This window comes from Bemisia tabaci, chromosome 1, assembly GCF_918797505.1.
Source record: "Bemisia tabaci chromosome 1, PGI_BMITA_v3".
Taxonomy (NCBI): domain Eukaryota; kingdom Metazoa; phylum Arthropoda; class Insecta; order Hemiptera; family Aleyrodidae; genus Bemisia; species Bemisia tabaci.
Genome location: NC_092793.1, coordinates 36,231,949 through 36,256,336, shown reverse-complemented (window position 1 = coordinate 36,256,336; position 24,388 = coordinate 36,231,949). Strand labels below are relative to the sequence as shown.

Here is a 24,388-nt window from a genome sequence, read left to right as displayed (position 1 = left end):
ACGGTCATCGTCTGAACTTTCATATCTACTTTACAGAGTGCGCTGAGTGTACAGACGTGTACCTATACAGGAGCAAATAGTGCCGTTAATCGTTGATAGAGGGCGCATGGTATTAATAGGTAAACATTCCGATAAATAATTTCGGTAAAATATTTTTAAAGTATTTAAATGGAGGGAACATGAGAATCTTGTCACAATATTTTAAAAATATTTTGAAAATATTTTTGTGCTATCTAGGGAAGCAATGTTTCTTTCATAAAATTTTGTAACCTCAGCTTTTTAAAAAGCTGGTGCTGTAAAATGGCACCCAGAGAAATGCTGCTTTCCTTCTAAACTGGAAATAAGAGTAAACATTTTGAAATACCGCAATTCGGTTTTGTAATTTTACGCCCAAGCCATTTACCTATGCCTACTTAGAGTAACATCAAGGTTACTGCAATATTACATCAATATTACGAAGAACATACTAGTATTGCATACGTATTGTCAGTGTCAAGGTAGTATTGCATAAATATTGTCAGTGTCCTGCAGTGTTCTGATGACCTTGTCATAACCCTGATTTCCATTTGAAATCAACCTTTTCGGCCAATACTGTGACAATATTTTGACAGCCCTAAATCAGTAATTAATTAATACTGAAATAGTCTTGATATAATATTAAATCAGGATACATCAGCATTATATAAATACTGGCACGGGACGTGTCAGTACTATAGTAGTATTATATCAATATTCTGTGCTATGTGGGGAGGAGTTTGCGATTTGAACATTGATTATGGTGTAAAAGTTCGCGAAAAACACGACGGTGCCACTGGTTTTCTCTGAAATCAACTCCCAAGCTCAAAAGAAGCTCTCAAGTTGAGGCCAAAATGGAGGGGATATCCCACGCTATCCTGAGAGTCCACGTCTACATCAAGATAAACTCTCCATGCAAAGATAGGGAGCAAATACATTAGCAGGGTTGCCGTGTTTTCAGTTGTGGAGTCCCCAATTAAAGTGGCAGCCCCGTCAATGTATTTGCTCAGTATCTTTGCATAGAGAGTTTGTTTTGAAGTAGAGGTGGACTCTCAGGATAGCGTGGGATATTCTCTCAATTTTGGCCTCAACTTGAGAGCTTTTTTGAGCTTGGGAGTTGATTTCAGAGTAAACCAGTGGCACCATCGTGTTTCTCGCGAACTTTTACAAAAGAATCAAGAGTGAAATTTCATATTCTTGACACATGCAACATCTCCATTGATTAGTAATTGTGTGCCATCCCTCACAATGACTTGTTCCTCTGTGCGGAGGGGCGCGACGCGACGGCGCAGCGGCGGCGGCGGCTCCAGGCCAATTCTAATTCCAAGTGAGCGCGCCCTCCGATGCCCTGCATACAAACTGCTGGCAACAATGGGCTTCGCTATTATATCTCCAGTTCACGTCCAGTTTATGGAGTTCGTCACCGATTACGCTACCACGTATACCCTAGTCTTAGCAGAACCATAGAAGGAAAAGATAAATATTATGTACGACAGTTAATTTTTTTTTATATAATGCATGCATACAAAAGTGTTAAAAGTGAACATTTTTATGTAACCATTATATATAAAAAATGTCATACTTTCGTGAGCTTTCCGCAACATACTAAAAATTCTTCTAATTCGCGAAAAGCTCACGTAAATGATGACCTGTTTTTTATATAATAGTTACATAAAAATGTTCACTTCTAACACTTTCGTATGCACGCGTCATAGAAAAAAATAAAAAATTTGTGTATAAAAAAAAATTACCTTATCTAGCTTTTATCATTTTTCATATAGGTATTACGGTCAGGTCTGAACTTTGATCTTTTTTCATATAAGCGTTACACGTTTTTTTATATAAAACGATCATTTAGATAACAGATATGTTTTTTTATACTTTTTTTTAGGAAAACAAAAATTTGCTCTGCTACTAGGGTAGGTATTGTAGTGTTATTCACTTTAACCACGACCTCCACCGCGCCAAGAATGTCTAGCTTTTGCGATAAAATGTGCGCTTAAAAATCTGCAGTTGACTTAAAAAGTTATTGACTTATAATGAGAGGTGGGTCAACTTAATCAAATGTGGGGACTACACGAAAGTAATACGATGGCTAAAGTGCAAAAGCACGCCCAAGTAGCATTTCTCAACGAAAAAATCGCTATATATTGCGATTTTATCGGCGATAAAATCGCCAGGATCATCAACATCTGAGCGATTATCCTCGATCTTATCGCGATATTTCCAAAATAAAAATCGCGATAAATGGCAATTTAATCTCGATTTTATCGACAAAAATTGATCTCGATTTTTTCGAATCAAAAATTGCGATGTGTAGCAATGTAATCGCCATAAATCCATTGGCGGATCCAGCAAATTGACAACACTGTCTTTTCTCCGTTTAAATCTATGGAAATTTATCGATTTTAGAGGGGGCAGGTGCTTCGACAAGAATCGATTATTTAGCATAGGTTTAAATGGAGGGAATCCCGTGTTGCCAAATTGCTGGATCCGCCTCTGCATAAATCGCCATTTTGAATGCGATAATATCTGGATATATTGCCACCGATATAATCGTGATAACCAACCGATAAGATCGCTATTCATCGCGATCAGTGCTACTCTGGCGTATCTCTTTTTGCGACGTTACAGACTTCCAATCATTCTTCGTTTTTTCTCCGGAAACCTTCCCAGTAATTCCGTGAAAACTTGTTTGTTATTCTCCGTCAGCAGAATTCTCTGAATACCTACAATTCAAGCAATGAAAACGGCTTCTTTCGTCGAAGAAAGTAAAGTGGGAGCGGAAGTTTTGTAACGCCGCCATGGAAATTCCTACAAATATAGAGGCGTAGGAAGGGGGGCCATCGCTTGACATTAACTTATTGAGAAGGAAGAAAAACATCTCATTGGAAAATTTCGTAACTTCCAACACGCACAATTTTTTTAATCTACTGAATATCCCTAAGGATTTCCTCAACTCCCATCCTTCCGAATGGAGTCAGCTAGAAAATTATAATGCAGCTTGTAAAATCGTAAAGAGTATGAAAGTCGTCAATGATGCCGCCGAGAGATCGGTGGCATTAATGACGGCTTTCAACAATGCAATAACATCGAAGGAAGACCAAAAGCAATTTCTACTCCTTACTGTCACAGAGAATTTGAAAAAGTATCCCTCAGCAAGGAAGACATTTTTGTTGTAGGCACCTCACTCAAAAATTGTGTCCAAAAATTTGTTCTGCACTATTACTTACTGGATATCCTTTTTTTCGAACGCAATATATCATACATTGAAGTACACGATAACTTTTTCTTTCATGTGCCGCTCCTCTTCGATATGCTGCGGAGGAAAATTCCCCTAAGTTTTGTTGAAATATACCCACTTTAGTATGTTTAAAAATTATGCAAAAAAATGAACGTACCGAATATCTGCAGTCAACCACATAAAAACATAATTGAGGACTACTGAAAATAATAAAACAACATCAGTTTAAGAGAAATAAATGGACTATTTCTATCAAACGGAGCTATGTGCATTATGACGTGAGCCCGGTTATGCACATATTCTTACGGGTCTCAGGACTCATGTCGTAATGCATGTAGTTTCGTTTGGCAGAAATACGTCCAAATGAAGTCCACTTTTCTGAAAAAAAGTGAATTTCGGCAACCTTCTGTAACGTTATTTTAATCTTCTCATACCATGAGAGCGATGATGTGTTTTATTTTTCATCTAAAGTGGGTACTCTGATCTAAAGTCAATTTACTCTTACGTCTGTCAATACTTTAGAGTCCATTTAAGTATTAAGTAAGCCATTTTGTTCAACTTAACCCCACCCCCTCCCCTTAAGGCCATCAGTGAGCCAACCCATCCGCGCCCTTTTGAATTACATGAGCATAACTTGACTCTTCCTCCTTCCAATTAATTTTCTCCAAAGATAACGTAGATAACTGAAAAATAGCCACAAAATTGACTTTTATGGGAGAATATTCTCTTTTTTTTCCAAGTGAAAGGCTTACATCTGGGCTCGACCCCCCCCCCCCCCCCCCCCCCTGTGGCTTACATAATACTTGCACGGCCTGTAAAGTTTTAGTATCTTTCAGGGTCATTTTTTTCAGTATCCTGCTTTTCGGGTCGTATACTTTTTTGAGAAATGCGTAAAAAAATGGGACGTTTTTTTAAAACAGAGGATGTTCTGATGACATGTGTATCCTTAGCACTTACCTACAGTTCATTTATACCCATTTTCGATTCAATTTGGTAAGGATTGAGTCTTTAATAGCGGTGCTTTGTAAGGCCTCAGAAATTCTGAGGACCAAAAAATAAAATACCGGAGTGCGTTTTGCCTGTCAGATTTGATTTTTTTTGTTTGAAAAGACGTTTTTCTAGAGTGAAATTTCATCCTCTACAACTTGAGTTATGTGGCATTTTGCCCGTAAACGCACGATTTCAGCGTAAAATCGGGTTTTTTGTATAAAATCGTGGTCTAAGTCGAAAAAACCAGAATTTCACCACAAAATTGACCGTTGGCACCATTTAAAATGGTTGAAATTAGCCCAAAATTTGGCAAAAACGTTTTTTTACCAAACGTCATCGATTGCCGCCTGGGGAGCGCAACATTTCAGACTTTCATTTTTTTTGACGCCCTGCCCCCCTAGAGTTGGAAATAGTATCATCTGGCCTCTCCCCTCCAGAAATTCTGGATGGTGCAAAAACACCTTCTTCAACGGTAAGTCTCTGTCTGAGAGGATGCCTATAAATAGAAAAACCTGTTGAATGCAACAATTTCAAAGTATTTTAACCTTAAAATGCATATAACTGGGTGATTTTAAGGCAGAAATTGAAGGAAGATTAGCGCCACAAGTGCCTCGAGATGCGTTCAAATAGAGTTAAAATTTCAAAAATTTTCCGGGGGCGCCCCCCCCCCGCAAAATGACCTAGCTACGCCTATGTACCAATACGAGATGGTCTCACACTTGAGTCATCAAATGTCAGAGTTAACGAATGTCGAAACTGGAAGGGAGTTCGTGACTCCTACTTGTGAATTTTAAGGAATCGAATACTTCAGAAATGTCCCTGTTTTTTTCCGCGCACGTCTTTTCGGTTCTTATTTTCAATGATTTGTCTTGAATAGGTAGGTCCCTAGTTAATTTAGGGAATAGGTATTTTTTTATTTTTACCTATTGACACACTGGAGACCACGGCAATTAGAACGGCTTTATTGAATTTTCGATTGATTACAGTAGGCACAGGCGTAGCTATTATAGGACTATTCATCATATTACTACCTATTATATTACTAGGGGGCTACGCCCCCTGGCCGCTACGCGGCCCAACCCCCTGAAGGCGCTCCGCGCCATCAATGGGCCGCTTCGCGGCCCTATTTTTACCCTCCTATTAGTGTTAGTTTTATTTTTCCCCTAAAAAATTACGATATGAGGTATACTTTAATTTCAAACTTTATTTAAAATTACTTTAAAATTAAAAGGACGCGTTTTGGAATGACTGCTTGATGAAATATTGCAGTAAAACAATGAACAATGTTAGTCAGGTAATAATTAGAGGCTTAATAAGTCAGGAATCGAACCCACACCTAGGACGAAGTGGACATATTCGACGTCTTAGACGACTCGGCTACCGCTCGGCGTGAGATCGATGGTGCGAATCTTGTGTAGATAAGTGTAGAGCTGATGCGCAGGCTACACAGCTACTGCGCAACCTCCTCGACCACTGCGCATTCTCCCGCGCATAGCGGTAGCAGTACCGGAGCAATCTGTAAACTCACTCACTTTTATAACGTGATTTTAAAAAAAACCTGGGTCCTTTTTCCAAAATCTGATTACAGCGGGCTCATCTAGGGCCTATTACCTGTCGATTTACGCAAAAATCATGGAAATCGACCCGGTAGAACGCTCAAACGAACTATGACAAAAAGTATAAATTTACATTGTTTAAATGGGAGAATTCGCAACTTTACAACGTAATATAAAAAAACCTGGGCCATATTTTGAAAATTTGGAAAAAGTTGGCTTATCTAGAGACAATTGCCCGTCGATAGCCGCAAAAATCATGAAAATCGGCCCGGTAGAACGCTGGAACTAAGCGTTACCAGTTTCGCAAAATTAGGAGGTCTTGGAGCTTATAGTATAGATACTAGCCGTTCTGGGCGCGCTTCGCGCGCCCGTCACACCTAGCCGGGGGCTATGCCCCCTGGACCCCCGGTCACTCGGTACGCGAGTGACATTCGGCTCGCCTCGCGAGCCGATTTTGTAGTAGTTGCAAATTTTTTATCACTATATTTTGAAGATTTCATAGAAAACATTATGAAATTCTCACTCCACAATTAACTTGAAGAATAATAATGGCAGGGCAAGAAATAGACTATATCTTAAAATGGACGGTTCCCACTTAGTAAAAACAGCCAACGCCACGTGAAGGTGAGGAACCATCGTTAGCCACTTTTTTTTTTTTTTTCTTTACTTTTCTGAAAAAAATTTACTGAAATTTTAGTTGCGTCCCCTAAAAGGAAACACGGAGAAAAAAATTTGTGCATGGAACCCGAAGCTGAGATCATATGGATCTCTGAAGTTTTCGGATCACGCATCCGAAAAGTTAAGGTCCATCTGCCGAAGTTCGGGTCAGACAATTGAAGTAGTTCGGTATATACCGAAGATTTCAGGTCACACATCTGAAGTACTCGGTGCATACCGAAGTGCTTCGGATTTCTGACTCAGAGATTTAGGAAAAACACAGTAGAGAACCAAGGAAATCACAGTAGAACAGAGAAAAAAATACAGTCGAATAAATAAAGAAAACTATTATCGAAGAAATTCTAATTATTAGAAAGTAATTAGCTGGCGTAATCAATGCGTAGCTGCATAGGAGCATGAGCGAGATTTATCATCAACTGACCGCTGGCCGCTAGGTACCTGGGTGGGCGAGCGACAATACGTAAGCGGTGGCATATGGTTCGATTGACAGAGGAGTGGGGAACGGTCAGACGTAGGGGAAAGGTTCAGGCTGAACCGTTCAGCACAGCGCAGCGTCAGTCACCGGGTGGGGAAGAGAGTCCGGGAGGGGACACTTCCCCTCGAGTGAAATAGAAAAAGGCAGAATCCTTCGAAGTTTATATTAATGAGATGTTCCATTCTTTAAAATTGTATCATCCGCCCTACCCTTCTTAGAGCATGGAGTTCCCGATGTTATCGTAGGTAATTTGGGATTGTTCTTTTTTTCTATCTTTTTTTTTTAAAAAAAAGAAAAAAAGTAGAATAGTAGTAATGAAGTGCTACTAGTTGAACTAGTGATTGTTTGACTCACTAGTTTAGAAAGTTACCTGTCTTCACGTCATACCTAATCCTGATAGCGAACAAATCGCTCTTTAATCATGCATTATGTTCCGTAAATTTATAAGAAAATCAAATTTAAATTGATTACCTATGCTCCGAAATTCTTTGAGAGACTCTTACCTACTATGCTTTGATTCGCCTTGTTTCCTTTACTTAAAAGTAAGGTCACTCCGTACTCTTGATAATAAATCAGAAGTATTATTTTTCCTTCACTTTTTATTTTTTGAGTGTTGCAAAATATTTTTGTGTTTAAATAATTGTGATAAGCTTTAATTGAATGATACGATTGTCGACGCTCACGACTCCAATTTTAAAAATTTGATGCTGCATTTTGCGAATTGGAAGACATAAACCCGTTCCGGTACTTAAGTGTGTTTTATATGAATTTATGTCTTGGAATCCACTGTACGTTAGTCTGTAAGCAAAAACGATTTTGCGGGGAAATCGCCGTATCCTTTTTTTTTTTTTGAGAAAAAGACTGAGAGAGACTTGAGAAAAAAATAAAACGAGAAAATTTACTAAATTGTGTTCGCTTTTTTGTAAAAATTGCAGAAATCACTTTGAACTAATTTTAAGGGGGGGGGGGGGGGTTCGGACCCCCAAATGCGTCAATTCAAAGGTCATTCAATTTTCCCGCGAAATAAGCCAATTTCCCTAGATTTGCCTCCACATTATCTCAGTAAGGTCAAAATCAGTTCAACATTACGTTGGCAAGTCCCCAAATTTCAGGAAAAGTTACAAAAACGCAATATGAACGGTCAAATTTAATTACCTTAAATTGAGTTTTTTTTAAACTTTTCCTGAAATTTGGGGACTTGCCAACGTAATGTTGAACTGATTTTGACCTTACTGAGATAATGTGGAGGCAAATCCAGGGGAAATTGGCTTATTTCGCGGGAAAATTGAATGACCTTTAAATTGACGTATTTGGGGGTCCGAACCCCCCTTTAAAATTAGTTCGAAGTGATTTATGCAATTTTTATAAAAAAGCGAACACCAATTAGTAAAATTTTCTTGTTTTATTTTTTTCTTTACGATAATTTAAACCGGAGTTGTGATTTTTTGAAAATAAGTCAAATTTGACCTTTGACCCTATCATAACTCTGTCAAAAATTAAGATATTGATCTGCGGTTTGCGCCAAAATTCGTAGTTTTTTATAGTCTTTCGAATGAGGTATCACAAGGTAGGGGTTGTCATTTGAAAAAAATTGGGGGCCCCCCGCCCTCTCCCTTAGGGGGGACCAAAATTTTGACCCCCCAAAAGATGGACCCCTTTGAGATAGGAACATTCCCAAAGTTTCATTCATCTATCTCGATCCGTTCAAAAGTTAGCCGACTGTCCTGGAACTTCTGGCCCACCCTGATTAAACAAACGAAGTGATTATTCGGCGGTACCGTGCCGCCGCAAAATAATATATAATTCGGCGGTACCGGGTGTTCTGTATAAAATTGTGCGGAGAATAAGTGAAAAGTAAAGTGTAAGTAAAAAGTGACTCTTAAATCTGCTAGGGATTGATTTATTGGAGAAATTGTCACACGCAAGTTACAACAAATTTGAACAAGATTTAGCCCTTGACGGGAAAGTCACATAACATAACAACATTTTAACAACTTAAAACAAATTGACAAGAGAAAGCATTATAGATCAAACATTTTTAGATATTTTTTGTGTTACAGGGCCTTTACGTGGTTCAGGCTCATCGGGGTCAGGATCTAGTTCCTTCCGCTTAGGTATCTGCTACTGACCTATTAAATGAACACAATGGAGATGTTGCATGTGTGAGAAATCAGCGATTTGACTGATGATTTTTTTGTAAAAGTTCGCGAGAAACTCGACGGTGCCTCTGGTTTTCTCTGAAATCATCTCCCAAGCTCAAAAAAAGCTCTCAAGTTGCGGCCAAAATGGAGGGGATATCCACGCTAACCTGACAGTCCACCTCTACATCAAGACAAACTCTCATGCAAAGATAGGGAGCAACTACATTGGCAAGGTTGCCGTGTTTTCAGTTGTGGAGTCCCTGTTTGAATGCTAGATTCATATTCTCCGCATTTAATGTAAATCGGTGTTGTACACCGGTGACTCAAGTAATAGGATGGAGTTTTTTTTGGGTTTTTTTTTTCATTTTGAAAATGGACATAGCACAAAAGTTGCGAAATGGTCTAAAAATAACGCCTGAATTTTCCTGAATTTTTTCGTCAACGTTCAGGCCTCCCGGATTGACGTTGACGTCAAAATTATCGGAAAATCCAGGTTTTCTGACGATAACTTGGCAACAATGGCAAATACGACAAAAATGCATACAATGAAAGTTGTTGGAAATTAAATTTCCAACAAATCACTTTCTTATCGTTTTTTCTGTAAGTCCAACCGTTTTAGTGTAAAATTCGAAAACCCGTATTTTTCCGGAAATTCGGCACAAATTCTCGTTCAGTCCGGGAGAAATACGGGAAAAAGAGAGGTAACTCGGAACAAATTGCGTGATAGAATATTCCTACAAGAATACCATCATCGGGTTGGCCTGAATAACACAACAACAACAAAACATACAAAATCTTTTCCACGGCTCCACCGCGGAACACCCCTTAAAATGCCTAAAATTCAAAAAGGCGGCCGTGTCTAGATTATCCAGCATCAAGGTAATTTAAAATGTGCATCTCGTGTGGTATGAGGTGTCCATTCCTATGTCCTTTTAGTCGTAAATTTCAAATATACTGTCAAAAAAGTCCCTGGTCAAACGGGGTGCATCAAATCCAGGATGGCGGCCAACTTTGAATTGCGGGAGGGTATCTTTGAAATTTTGATTAGTGTGTTACATTTTGAATTGAAAATAAGCTAACGATCTCTGAATAATATAGGTTTAGCATTTTGATTAGCGGTCCAAAATTAATTTGTCATTTATAAGATCTTTTCTATGATCCGATGAATGACACCTGGTCAGGAGGCGTAAAACTGAGAATTCAGGCCGAATCCGCAGGTTACCAGGGTTTAAGATGCCGCAATGTTTTTGGTGATTTTAAATAATTTTGGTCGTAAATTTTAAATTTACAGCAGAAAATGCCCCATAATCGTACAGGGTCCTCCGATTATGGGATATGATTTCTAAATTTAAAGGACAGAACAGAAAATTTCAAAGTGTGATAGTAAAAAATTTTTAAAATAAATCTAACAGTTTTCTTAAATGTTCGCAATTATTATTACTCCTCAATAAGAGCTGAAATTGAGGATGGTGACTATTTCCATACGAATAACCAATTAAACGACACTACAAATGGACTACATTTTGCAAATTAGAATTATAAATTCCAGCCCGGTTCAAAAACAACGTATGTGCCATTAGTATCCCTATGAACATAAGTGTTTTTCCAGACGAGGCAGAATTTATAGTTCCAAATTGCAAAATACAGTCCAAATAAATGTACAATTCAAAGAGAAACTGATATTTACAACAGAATTACCTATTAATAAAAGAAAAAGAATGAAAAAAATGAAAACATTGATGATTCATACCACCAGATGATGTTCCTCAGTATATTTTTTGAACAATTGTGTCGTCAACTTTTGATTTTAGAGATTAACTTTTTTTTTAGGTATTTCGCCATGATTCTCACGTGACCTGCTTTGCTTTATTCCTATTTCGAATAAAAAGAATCTTGGTTCTCCGAGGGAATAACAGGATTTTAAACGCAGATATTACTTACACGGAAATCGGTACCTTATTTTCGAAGATGTATAATTAAAGCATATTTTAAAATAAGACGCAATGCTGAAAGGAACTATGTTGCACGCAAACACCGTTTAGATAATGCCTTTCAGCATTAGTTATACCTACACCTCCGGTTAACACCACTGCCTTTTACTGGCAGTCATCGTGGATTTGAGCTGACGCCCTGTTTGACCATTCATTTTCCACTTAATTTTTTACTTCACATTTTACCAAAATTACACAGGGAATAATACTTCTCTTCACTCATTGCGTCATTATTTAACTTGCTTAAGTCGTCCTACCCTTCAAACTTATCCGTCTTTTTTGAATTTTGGGCAGCCCGATTAACCAGATGGTATTCATCACGTTACACTGGAAATTTACGACCAAAATTACGATGAAACAACCAAAGCATACGAAAACGGTTTGCGATGTTGCAGAATTCTTGGAATTTTCAAATATTGCAAATGAGATACTTGGTTTGAGAATTTTGCTGTCGTTATTCTTTAAGGAACTAAATACCTCACTTAACTTATCACACGAGGACAAACTATCAGGGGGGATGTGAAGGAATATGGGACAAACATACCCTCCTGCCGTTCAAAGTTGGCCGCCATCCTGAATTTGATGCACCCCGTTTGACCAGGGACTTTTTTGACAGTATATTTGAAATTTACGACTAAAAGGACATAGGAATGGACACCTCATACCACACGAGATGCACATTTTAAATTACCTTGATGCTGGATAATCTAGACACGGCCGCCTTTTTGAATTTTAGGCATTTTAAGGGGTGTTCCGCGGTGGAGCCGTGGAAAAGATTTTGTATGTTTTGTTGTTGTTGTGTTATTCAGGCCAACCCGATGATGGTATTCTTGTAGGAATATTCTATCACGCAATTTGTTCCGAGTTACCTCTCTTTTTCCCGTATTTCTCCCGGACTGAACGAGAATTTGTGCCGAATTTCCGGAAAAATACGGGTTTTCGAATTTTACACTAAAACGGTTGGACTTACAGAAAAAACGATAAGAAAGTGATTTGTTGGAAATTTAATTTCCAACAACTTTCATTGTATGCATTTTTGTCGTATTTGCCATTGTTGCCAAGTTATCGTCAGAAAACCTGGATTTTCCGATAATTTTGACGTCAACGTCAATCCGGGAGGCCTGAACGTTGACGAAAAAATTCAGGAAAATTCAGGCGTTATTTTTAGACCATTTCGCAACTTTTGTGCTATGTCCATTTTCAAAATGAAAAAAAAAACCCAAAAACGCTCCACCCTATCAAGCAGTCACTACCTCTCTGTACTTTTGCCCTTCCATTCCTTCTTCGTCATGTCCGCTCTCCGCTGTGTTTTGAATAAACTTTATCCATCTGAATCTGCGACTCTTCTCATTGAAATGAAACCATACAAACTTCCAACAGTCCCCAATTAAAGTGGCAGCCCTGTCAATGTATTTGCTCAGTATCTTTGCATAGAGAGTTTGTTTTGATGTAGAGGTGGACTCTGAGGATAGCGTGGGATATCTCCTCCATTTTGACCTCAACTTGAGAGCTTTTTTTGAGCTTGGGAGTTGATTTCAGAGTAAACCAGTGGCACCATCGTGTTTCTCGCGAACTTTTACATTAAAATCTATAGTCAAATCGCAAATTCCTCACACATGCAACATCTTTATTGTCGAGCTGGTCGCTTAGGTCGGCCGCGACTTTTGAGTTTCGTTTCAAACTTCAAGTTCTTAAAGCAGCTGCCGCAGTCGACGTCATTTTCTGAATGTTTCAATAAGTCAGTAGCAGATTAGACAAATAGACAAAGCGATGCATAAGGCAGTAGACAAAGTTTTGGAAAATAGGTACAACAAACAGAGAAGTATGTGAAGGAGAAAACGGAAAAATCGAGGGGTCCTTCTGGTTGACACGGGTGGTTGTTAGGTAGGTACTTACACGTGATGTCTAGATTGAAAAATGATGGATGAATGGTGCCTCGCGGGCTGCCGTTAGTTAGTGTGCCTATCATTTCTATTTTATCAGAGCCACCCGTTTCAACCAATAGGGTCGCTCCACTTTCCCTTTGTCTTCTTCGTGTATAGCTTTGTCTATCTATTTCAATAATTAGCCCGGGAATCTGAATAAAAGTTGACAACTTTGGGTTGGACGAGGTTGCTGCCAACCTTTGACAGTTATCACCTGCAGACCTTGTTGTTAACCTCGCCACGGTAGCGGTCCAGGTTGAAAATGTTTTTCTCTCGTGTAATGTCCATTATTAGTTTCAAAACTGATATTCCTAACTTTGTACTTATACAGTAAATTTTACCGATTCAGATCGATGAAAATCAATCTAATTGTCCTCATCATCCCGGGTAAAACTGATCATCTACAGGGTGTCCCAGATTACCTACCCGTATCAGGCCTTTTTCTCGGTTGGTTTGGGTCGTACGAAGTCAGGGACCGCGGGGTTGGATTGGGAGTCGACACCATTAAGGAATCCGAATTTCATGGTCCCGAACCCCAGCAGCCCCTCTTGGAGAGAAAAGGAACGTTACGCTTCTAAAAGTCGGGGTTCCCGATAGAATAGCGATTCGATTGCTTTAAACTTGAAAAGTAAGGAAAATTCACGAGAAATCGATCCTTAAAAATCCAAAATCGGGCCATTTAAGGCCCAAAAGTGTTTCCTTATAGAGGAGGACAGTAGCCACCTCGTAGATTCTCCGAAAAAAGACGGTATAATGGGTTATCGATCCCAAGAAGTCAGAGTTTAATGGTCCCAAAGCCCCCCTAGCCTCTCTTGGGGGGTAAACGGAGGGGGCAGGATTTTAAAAGTCGGGACTGCCTTCCAAATCGCAAATGGATTGCATCCAAATTGAAATAAAAAGCAACAAATTTAAACTTTAATTGACGCCTGGAAATTCTAATTTACCCACTCAACGCCCAAAAGTATCCCACTGAATAGGGGGGCGGTGCCCTTTCCACCACTTGCTCATTGGTCGGAAAATTTACGCAAATTCTTCGCGAGAAGATGGTATGCTAGTGGAGTGACATCAAGGAATCCGAAATTCATGGTCCCGGAGTTCCTTTGACTTCCCTTCAAAAGTTTGGGAGGGGGAGGGATTTTGATAGCAGAGGAAATAAAAGGTTATTTTCGAATTTAGCTGCCAAAAATACATACGATTTTATCCACGGCATGCCTGAGAATATTTTGTTTGTTCCAGATTACGAGGTTTTCCCAGTCAGATGCTCTTATCCGCTCATACACCATCATGAAAACCTAATTGATAATTTTTCTTGCGTAGGGAAAAGGGAAATAATCTTCCCATGTGTCTAACGGACCCGTAATTAAAGTTGCAGTTTACGCACTTTTCCGAATTATGAATGAATTGTTTTCAACCAAGGTTTTTTAAGCTTCTAATGAGTCAAGAAGGACGATTCAACTTGCGGAAAGAAGAAAATCACGCGTTTTTAACTTTTTTGTAAAAAATAAATATCGTTGTTTTGCTCCGTTTCCACGCGTAGGATGGACAAATTACTGTGGGTCGCGCTACCCTTTGGTGGTTGCGCAGCGCTTTGGGTGGTCAACTACGGAACTAATGTTTCGATAGGTGTCAATTTCTGCGGGCTATTTGAATTTTGCGTGTTTGCGTTTTTCTGTTGGTGTGAATTGGTGCTGAGAAATTGTTTGAAATTTATTTTTTAAATTGGAAAACACTTACTTCAGAACCGTAATCCCTACCTAAACGCAATATCCACAAGCCTGAGTAGCCCAACCTAAGGTAACTTACCTGACGTAACTTAAGGTAACCTAACCTAACTTGTAGTCCTGTAGGTTAGGTTACCTTAAGGTGTATCTACAGCTGCGTGAAGTAAGAAATTTCTCCGCGCAGGGGGCGCCACCGCTGTGTTTTAGAGTCCGTACAGCACCACGTGAGTCCTTGAGCTTTTATAAAAGTTGAAGGAATTTCTGTTTAAATCGAAGATAAATAAGTTCTAGCTATAACATTCTTCTTCCTATTGACCCTAAAAACAACGTGAAAAGTCATTTCTGAAGCTCTGCAATTTGATCCCAGAAAAAAGTAGGGTTAAGCATGATGACCTTGATGCAACCAATCGCGCTTGATTGCTCTCAGCAGTTGGCAGATATCTCTCTCCCACCGTGAGCTGTCTCTCTCGCACTTACAGATATCCCGTAAGAGAAACTGGGATCAATTTACAGCTTTTATTATTAGACTTTCAAAGCTCGCGTTTGTTTCTAAGGATTCCAGACGTATGCTGCTAGAACTTATGAGTCTTAGAATTTAAGATACCTATTGTGATATTTAAATAATCACTGATTTCAGAGTCGGATTTTAGCAGCGCGACGTGGTGGATTTTTTCGGAACTACAGCTGAAGATTAACCTTAAGTTACGTCAGGTAAGTTACCTTAGGTTGGGCTACGTAAGGCAATGCTCGGGTAAGTTAGGTTAGGTTAGGTAAGGTTAGGTTAAATTAGTCTAGATTTCTAAATAAGCTGAAATTCTGAAAAAAAAAAAATCGAATAAATAGCAGATCGAACCAATGAAATTCTTCTATTGCAATTCTGATTTTTGGTTTGTATTGCAATTCTGATTTTTGGTTTGTATCATTTTTTGCAGGTTTTCACGCGAAAAATCAAACTTCTCAGAAACAATTCACACCAACAAAAACACGCAAACTCGCAAAAAATGAAATTTCTCAGCACCAATTCACACCAACAGAAAAACGCAAACACGCAAAATTCAAATAGCCCTCAGAAATTGACACCTACCGAAACATTAGTTCCGTAGTTGACCACCTAAAGCGCTGCGCAACCACCAAAGGGTAGCGCGACCCACAGTAATTTGTCCATCCTACGCGTGGAAACGGAGCAAAACAACGATATTTATTTTTTTACAAAAAAGTTAAAAACGCGTGATTTTCTTCTTTCCGCAAGTTGAATCGTCCTTCTTGACTCATTAGAAGCTTAAAAAACCTTGGTTGAGAACAATTCATTCATAATTCGGAAAAGTGCGTAAACTGCAAATTTACCCTCGGGACTCTTAGAGCTAAAAAAACGCCTCAAAAAAAACCAACAATAACAACATACAAACTAGCGGTGGGTGTTGGGGGGATATTTACTATGGTCGTTTTTGACGTAGGCGAAAAAGAAGTAGCAAATGCCCATTATGCACATGGGACCCTCCCCCCCCCCATTCCTCCCGGCATGAAACAATCAAGGAGGTAAGTTTTACATGGTATTTCGACGGATCAAGGCGTCTGACCGGAAAAATTTTGACAAAAAGAGCATGTGCCCTCATCAAGGAAAGGAGAAGAAGAAAGAAAAACTGGAAAACCCCTTTATCAGCCTTTATCAGAAGATCCAAACTGCGCAGCATCATTAATTTCCTGCGTTCCATGAAATAATTGTAATACATCATTTGACCCCCCTCCCCTTTCCCCAATTTTGTATTTTAAGAGAATACTTACATGGTAGCAGTCAAATCCGATGTAGAAACTTGCACAGTCACAACAACACAATAAAGTTTAAAAAACAGAACAAATAGTAACCGCTTGATCGCACCACAAAATCTCGAACTTCAACCATGCAACTTTAAGAGTCGAATTTAAATCCAGAGGCCTAAATCTTTACAAATTTGTCCACTGCTTGCGAGTGACAGAACGAAAATGATCAAATGGTCGAGCTTTAGATTCGAACGACACGAAAAATACTGTTACAAGGTGAGGAAGCTTAAAGAGCTCGGGATACAATTGGGGCGGGAGGTTTTCTATTTGGTACACCTGGAGCAATTGGTTTTTTTCCTTATCTTTTCTTTTTTTCTTTAAACAATTGGGATATGAAACTGAGGGTGAGCGACGAAGGTCCTGGGAAGCCGGTTGGACGTAGCGCTTTCGCGCGCGAGTCTGCGTCTGACGCGGAACCGGTTAGGCGAAGATGACACGAGACGCCAAGCCACGAGACTGGGTTAGCGAATCTACGTCCGACTCTCAGTCGGCGCGGTCCGGCCCGGTCCCTGCCCCGTGCAGAGGTGCAGCGGGTTACGAGAGGCAACTCCCGTGGCAACCGTTACGTCAACAGGTGACTGGTTTCCGTTCCAGCAACCGGAAACCGGTCTTTTTGCCACGGCTGAAACTGTGCAGCGGGAACAGGGAAACTTATGGATACGAATGGGGGAGGGGTCGCCTATTTCCGTCTTGGATCTTTTAGTTTTTCGGCTCAGGCATCAGCAGCGCAGTAATCCGCGGATGATTACTGAACGTTTGGTTTAGGTAGTACGAAGTGGGGGACCGCAGGATTGAATAGGGAATTGACCCCAAGGAATCCGAATTTCATGGTCCCGAGACCTCCCATGGCCCCCTTGAGGGGTTAAGAGGGGGTGACGATCCCAAAAGTCGGGGTCCCTGATAGCATTGTGATTTGATTGCATTGAAATTGGAAAGAACGAAAAGTGTCACGCGAAATTGACCCGTAAGGATCCAAAATCTCTATTGACGCCCAAAAATGATTTTTTAAAGACGGGGATAGCGGCCCCCTCCTTAATTTCCCTTTCGTCAAAAATTGACGTAGATTCTCCGGAAACGATGATATCCCACGTTATCGACCCCAAGGAATCCGATTTTCATGGTCCCGAGGCCCCCCCCAGCCCCCTTGGGGAGTAAAAGGGGGAGTCAAAATGTCTCCCGACTTTTGGGATCGTGACCCCCTCTTTACCTCCCAAGGGGAGCATGGGAGGTTTCGGGACCATGAAATTCGAATTCCTTGGGGTCAATTCCCTATTCAACTCTGCGGTCCCCCACTTCGTAGACACAACCTAAACCGACCGAGAAAAAGACCTGGTACGGGTGGTCTGGGACACCCTGTATAAGGAAGTATAAAAAAATATTTATTGGAGGGGAAAGGTGGGGGAGGAGAAAATATCGATAATTACAGCCTACAGCATGAATATAAGGCCCTAGTGGCGAAACAACCTCTGTCTCGCCCGCGCGGGATGGAGCGCCGCCGATATGCCGCCCGCGCGTAACCGGGAACGCGTAGAAAAATCGCTATAACTCAAGAACGAATCGTTTCCTCCTGGTCAAAAAAAATGTGGTAGATGCAGAATTATATGGAGAATTACCTCAACAGGTTTTTATTCAGAGAGAAACGATTGCATGGAGAGGAGAGGCGAAAAACGAAAAAAAAGTCGAACCTACAAAATCGAAAAATTCGATTTATGACTAAGATAAATTACGCAACCGTGCAAACAGCATCAATGTTCTTGTAGGGAATATTTTTTAACATTTTTTAGCGCAAACTGCAACACTTACACTCAAACCGTTCGCGAGATATCGATTTTTAAAGTTTTGAAAAAATTGGAACTTCGCCCCCCTGCCCCCTCCCCTCTATTTATCTGAGGGGGCTGAAATTTTGCCCAAGCATCGGGGACACTTGGTACAAAACCTGAGCAAAGTTTGGGCCAAATCCGGGGGGGGGGGAGGGCGTTTTTGGAACAACCTCTTTCAAAATCCAAGATTGTAGCCGTGACCTAAAATGCTAAAGAGGCTCCTGACCCATCGATTTTAGTGAAACTCCGTACCCGTGGGTATTTTTCGACGAGAAACTCGAATTTTTGGTCAGATTTTCAAAATTCAAAAGTCCAAAATGGCGAACGTGGCCAAGAAAGCTAACTCGGCTCCTAATCCATCGATTTTAGTGAAATTCGGTGTAAGGAGGTACATTATCCCAACCTAACTCGAATTTTTGGTCAGATTCTCAACATTTCAAAATCCAAGATGGGGGCCGCGCACCAAAATGCGGTCCTAGCTCCTGGAACAGTAATTTCTTTAAAATTTGGTGAAAAAGAACATTAAGACGAAGATGTCGTCTTCTCATCAATGTTAAAAACTATGTGGGGCCGTGGCGGCTGGCGGAGCGAGTCGCAAGTTCATCGCGAAGCGAAGAACAGGCGTCCACGGGCACTCCGCGGCTAGACGTGCCAGCTCGCAAGGCGAGCTAATCACGACTAGTCTATATAAATAAAATCGTTGGGGGTTTCACTGTAACGCTTATTTCTGGAGTTCTACCGGACCGATTTCGACGATGCTTGACTCTGGTTAAAGCCCTTGACGTCCCGATGTCCGCAAAACTTTCAGACTTCCAAATTTTTCAGCCTCTTTCGCTTGAGACGCTTTTAAAGCCAAATCCACCCCCCTCCGACCTTAAGTTTCCGAGAGTTGCGGTATGTTTCCGTTGTAACGCCTAATTTGAGAGATCTACCGGGGCGATTTTTACGATTTTTGGGTCGACCGCAAGCTCCTAGCTTCTAAATGCTCGCAAAATTGTCAGACTTCCAAATTTTTCAGACTCTTCTTCCTGAGACACTCTTAAAGCCAAATCCACCCCCCTCCGGCCTTAAGTTCCCGGGAATTGGTTATGTTCCTGTTGTAACGCCTATTTTGAGAGATCTACCGGGGCGATTTTTACGATTTTTGGGTCGATTGAAAGCTTCTAGCCCCTAGATGCTCGCAAAACTATGAGAATTTCCAATTTTTCAACCATATCTGTGTAAACCGCTGAGAGATGCAAATAGACCCCTCTCCATATTACTACTACACAGCCTTCACCCAACGCCGAAGGTCAAACTCGGACTCTGTCTCAGCACTGCTCTGTCTGAATAAAAGGAAGCCGCCCCAGCTACGTGGTTCCATAAAACTGTCGAAGCGGCGCGATGACATGGGTTTTCCCGTCCTTTTGTCTAACAACCCTCGAGACCGAAACTGCTCGCTACGGGATCGCAGCCCTATTGTCTCATATGCCAAACAAAATCTGACCCTCAAAATTTAAAGACAGTAAAAGTGCAATTTTTTCTATCATTCGGAAATTGTTTTTACAGTGTATATTTTTCGATTCGCGGTGAAATTTTGAGCAGAATGGTGGTCAAACTAATGAAAATAATGAAAATACATGATTCTACGGTACACTAAGATCGATACCACAACTGCTGCATTTATAACTTGCTGAACGATATTTCCGTTACTTATCAACATATCACGACGAAATTTAGTTCATTGTAATATACTTTTTTAGCAGAGCGTAAATTTACTGAGAAAGTTGAAATCGAACCCGATGAGAGAAATTTCATCAATTTTTTTGGAGCTGCACTAGGCCGAGCAGGAAGGGAAAAAAGGATGACGAATTGAGATCTATTGCTGCCGCCTGGTCTCCTGACTCATGTCCAGGCCTAGCTGTTCTTGAACGCTTTGACGAGATTTTGTCGGCAGACGAGTCAAAACATGATTTTCCGACCAGGGAGCGACATCCAAACCTCGCGCTAATCCTCTCATTGTATTTTTATTGGAGTTATGTCCGAATACTTTGAAGAAAACCGAAAATGGTCTCCTTTTTAAAGCGCAGTGTTTGCAATTCTAAGAATGACATATGAACATTCGGGAGTTGCCAAATTTTCTTCGATAAAATGTTTATTTTTGAGGAAAATTATGAATATGTTCCCCATGAAATTTTCAGACGTTTTAGATCAAATTAAAAACAAAAGTATCCAAAATTTTCAAAAATTTTCCTGAAATTTAGTGGTTTTCCAGGGGAAATTTGGCAACGTCTGAAGACTCATACGGCGTTCTTCCTTACCACTGCAGAATTATGTTCGTCCCTCCCGTTACCCCTACATCAGCCATCTTATCGAAGAGCAAAGGAAAACCGTGGGAAAAAACAGGAAACAAAATGTTTTCAGGACTGAATTGCTTCCTCTGAGTTGCTCCGAAAATCAGTCTATTCGTGTACGCTGCCAACTTAGCTGCATCCTGCATCTCGAGAGCAACACTGATTAGATTTCGAAATCTCGCGACTTTTTGAGAGGTTGCCCATCGCTCATCTGCTTTCGTCGGGCGTTCTTTTACGGTTATGTTAGTTGATCAATGGGTACTTAACAATATCTGCTCAATTTTTCTTTCTTTTTTCACGGAACAGTTCCGATTTGTGAGTGTCCGATACTGAGTGATACTATTTTGCCTCTGTATTCGCGAGATACGTTCTTTTGCGGCCGCGCCAGTCGATGAATGGATATTCCGCAATTTCTATTCATACTTTCTTTCCTTTCTTTTTTTTACGGAATATCCTCGGTTTTTTAGTGTCCAACCCAGTGCGAGGCTATTGTACACCTGTTTTCGCCAGAAACGTTCTACACAATTTCTACTCATATTTTCTGGGTGCAAATGTGCGAGATTGTTGCGTTCTGTGCATGAAGTTTGTCTCTTTTTAGTGCGTATACTAATTAATGAGTCTAATAATTTACACATTCAAACAATTCACTCGAATTTTTTACGCAGAATGTTCCTTGAGTGAGTAGCTAACGACTAGGAGGAGTAACTCCAAATTTACATGTATTTTGCCGGTCAGTGCCGAGTAACCGAAAATCCCTCTTTTATAAGGTAATACTTTTTGTACCCCGTTCGCTCATACATTTGCGCGAAATTCATTTGAAAATACATTCATTTATATGATGGCCAAATGCATGAGATGCTTTTTTTTAATGTAACATTCGAAATTGTCTCTTTTCTTAAGTCCTAAACTTCTCTACTACTGGCGCCACCCGACGTATGATTGTTTAAGTCTGTGGCTTTGGCGTGGTGTTGGCTGGAGTCCTGGAGGACGCCAGTGAGCTACTCCTCCTGGCCAATACCAAGTGCGCAGGGCTTACATTGTCATATTCCGGAGGGACTTCGCCTTATATAACTCACAGTTAATGCCCCCCCCCCCCCCCCCGAAGAAAAATCCCTTACAGGAAAACTATCCATAATGCTTCTTGGCAATTTCGCGTAATTTCGTTTTTCTTTTGAAAATTTACAAGGAAGAACATTACGGAACTGAAAACAGGTAAACTAATTTAGGAAGGAATGCCTCTGGTATTCATGTATTCAGAAGAGTTCTTTTTGGATTACATTACTTTATCATCTTTTTGCATTTACGGCACGGAATACGGCTCGCTTGCGAGCCGTAAGTCACTCGCGAAGCGAGTGCCCGGGGGTCCAGGGGGCGGAGCCCCCGGCTAGACGCGAGGCGAGCGAAGCGAGCCACAGCGGCTAGTTAAATATATGACGGTCATAACGACTAGTTTAATATATAATATACAGGGTGTTTCAGACCACCCGTACCAGGCCTTTTTCTCGGTTGGTTTAGGCCGCACGAAGTCAGAGACCGCGGGGTTGAATAGGGAATTGACCCCAAGGAATCCGAATTTCGTGGTCCCGAAACCCTCCCATCACCCCCTTGGGAGGTAAAGGGGGGGGGTCACGATGCTAAAAGTCACGGTTCCCGACCAAATTGCGGATAGATCGCATCAGAATTAAGAAGCACGGAAAATTTCACGTGGAATTGACCCCTAAAAATCCAAAATCGGACCATCCAAGGCCCAAAAATGACCCTTTAAAGAGGGGGACAGTACCCCCCTCCATACTTTCTCTTTGGTCTCAAAATTGACATAAATTCTCCAGAAAAAGACAGTTTCCGAGGTAATCGACCTTGAGAAATCCAAATTTCATGGTCCCGAAGCTCCTTTAGCTCCCCTTGGGGAGTAAACGGAGGGCCCAATTTTGAAAATCGGGGCTCCTTTCCGAATCGCAAATTGATTGCATCCAAATTGAGGAGCAGAACACATTTACATCTTAAGTGACTCCTAAGAGTTCTAATAGACCCCCTGTATGGCAGAAAGTAACTCCCTGAGGAGGGAGGCTTCGCCCCCGCCAAAAATTTCACAAGACTCCTCTGTGGTCGCAAAATTGACGTCGATTCTGCAGAAAAAGACGGTCTCCCATGTAATCGACCCCGAGGAACTCAGGGAACATGAAATTTAGAGTCCTCGGGGTCGATTACATGAGAAACCATCTTTTTCTGGAGAATCGACGTCAATTTTGCGACCAAAGAGGAATCCTGAGAAATTTTTGGCGGGGGCGAGGCCCCCCTCCTCAGGGGGTTACTTTCTGCCGTTCAGGGGGGTCAATTAGAACTCTTAGGAGTCACTTAAGATGTAAATGTGTTCTGCTCCTCAATTTGGATGCAATCAATTTGCGATTTGGAAAGGAGTCCCGATTTTTAAAATTGGGCCCCCCCCCCCGTTTACCTCCCAAGGGGAGCTGGAGGAGCTTCGGGACCATGAAATTTGGATTTCTCAAGGTCGATTACCTCGGAAACTGTCTTTTTCTGGAGAATTTATGTCAATTTTGAGACCAAAGAGAAAGTATGGAGGGGGGTACTGTCCCCCTCTTTAAAGGGTCATTTTTGGGCCTTGGATGGTCCGATTTTGGATTTTTAGGGGTCAATTCCACGTGAAATTTTCCGTGCTTCTTAATTCTGATGCGATCCATCCGCAATTTGGTCGGGAACCGTGACTTTTAGCATCGTGACCCCCCCCCCCCCTTTACCTCCCAAGGGGTGATGGGAGGGTTTCGGGACCACGAAATTCGGATTCCTTGGGGTCAATTCCCTTTTCAACCCCGCGGTCTCCGACTTCGTGCGACCTATCCCAACCGAGAAAAAGGCCTGGTTCGGGTGGTCTGAAACACCCTGTACAAGCGGGATCGTTATTCCTGCGAAAAATAGTTTTCCGTAACCCGCCGTACATGACTCAGTTGACCACAGGAGATTACCCGGGCTCGAAGTCATGTTAGAGAAGAAAGCCTTTCCCCTCATATCATTGATATCGCACCTTCTCCGACCGTATCTCTCACATCTTCGTTTCCCCTCATTATTGCAGCATGCATCAAATTGCGATTATCCGGAATATACGATCACACGTCATATCTGATCGAATCCGTCGCCCACTTTTACTGATACAGAAGACAAGACTTGTCTCACTGGGTCAACAGTCGGTTAGTTTAATTTCATTTCGAAGAGGACAGAAGATCCATCGCTCTTGGCGCCCTGGCCCTGCTGATAACTAGGCGCCAGTGTAAGGCGCCATGCAAGCAGGGGGGGAGGTGGGGCAACCAGCCTTTGTGTTTGAGCTAATTGAAAATTACTTCGATTTTTTGTTTCTTTTTAATATTACTTTCTTTTTAAAAACTCAAAATATTCAAAACTTGTGTAACACAAGTCGTTTGTTATGAATCACTTCCTTTTATCAGGTACTGTCTTGATTATGATACGAAATTAAAAAAATATTAATCATGTTTCAATCGTGTTTAATCTTCATAGTATTTTCTTTCCTTTTATTTAATACTCGTCCCCCCCCCCCCCAAAAAAAAAGAAATATTTGATATAAGGGCATAACTTGATAAGATAAAGAAACTGTAAATAATGCTTCAGTTGTTTGTGGATGACATATTTTGCTCTTACGAAAGCTTTCGT

At 40.9% G+C, this 24,388-nt stretch overlaps 1 protein-coding gene across 2 annotated transcripts in view; it reads right to left on the bottom strand.

Annotated features, from left to right (window-relative positions):
- The window catches only part of LOC109033602 (uncharacterized), a 177,207-nt gene that overhangs the window by 146,247 nt on the left and 6,572 nt on the right, over positions 1-24,388 (bottom strand). The window contains exon 1 of one of the 2 annotated variants that reach the window (XM_019046289.2): positions 16,519-17,038. The exons of the other annotated variant lie outside the window; for it this stretch is intronic. The gene's annotated coding sequence lies outside the window, so the exon portion shown is untranslated. Of the gene's footprint in view, positions 1-16,518; positions 17,039-24,388 lie in introns of those variants that run through there. 2 annotated transcript variants of the gene reach the window in all.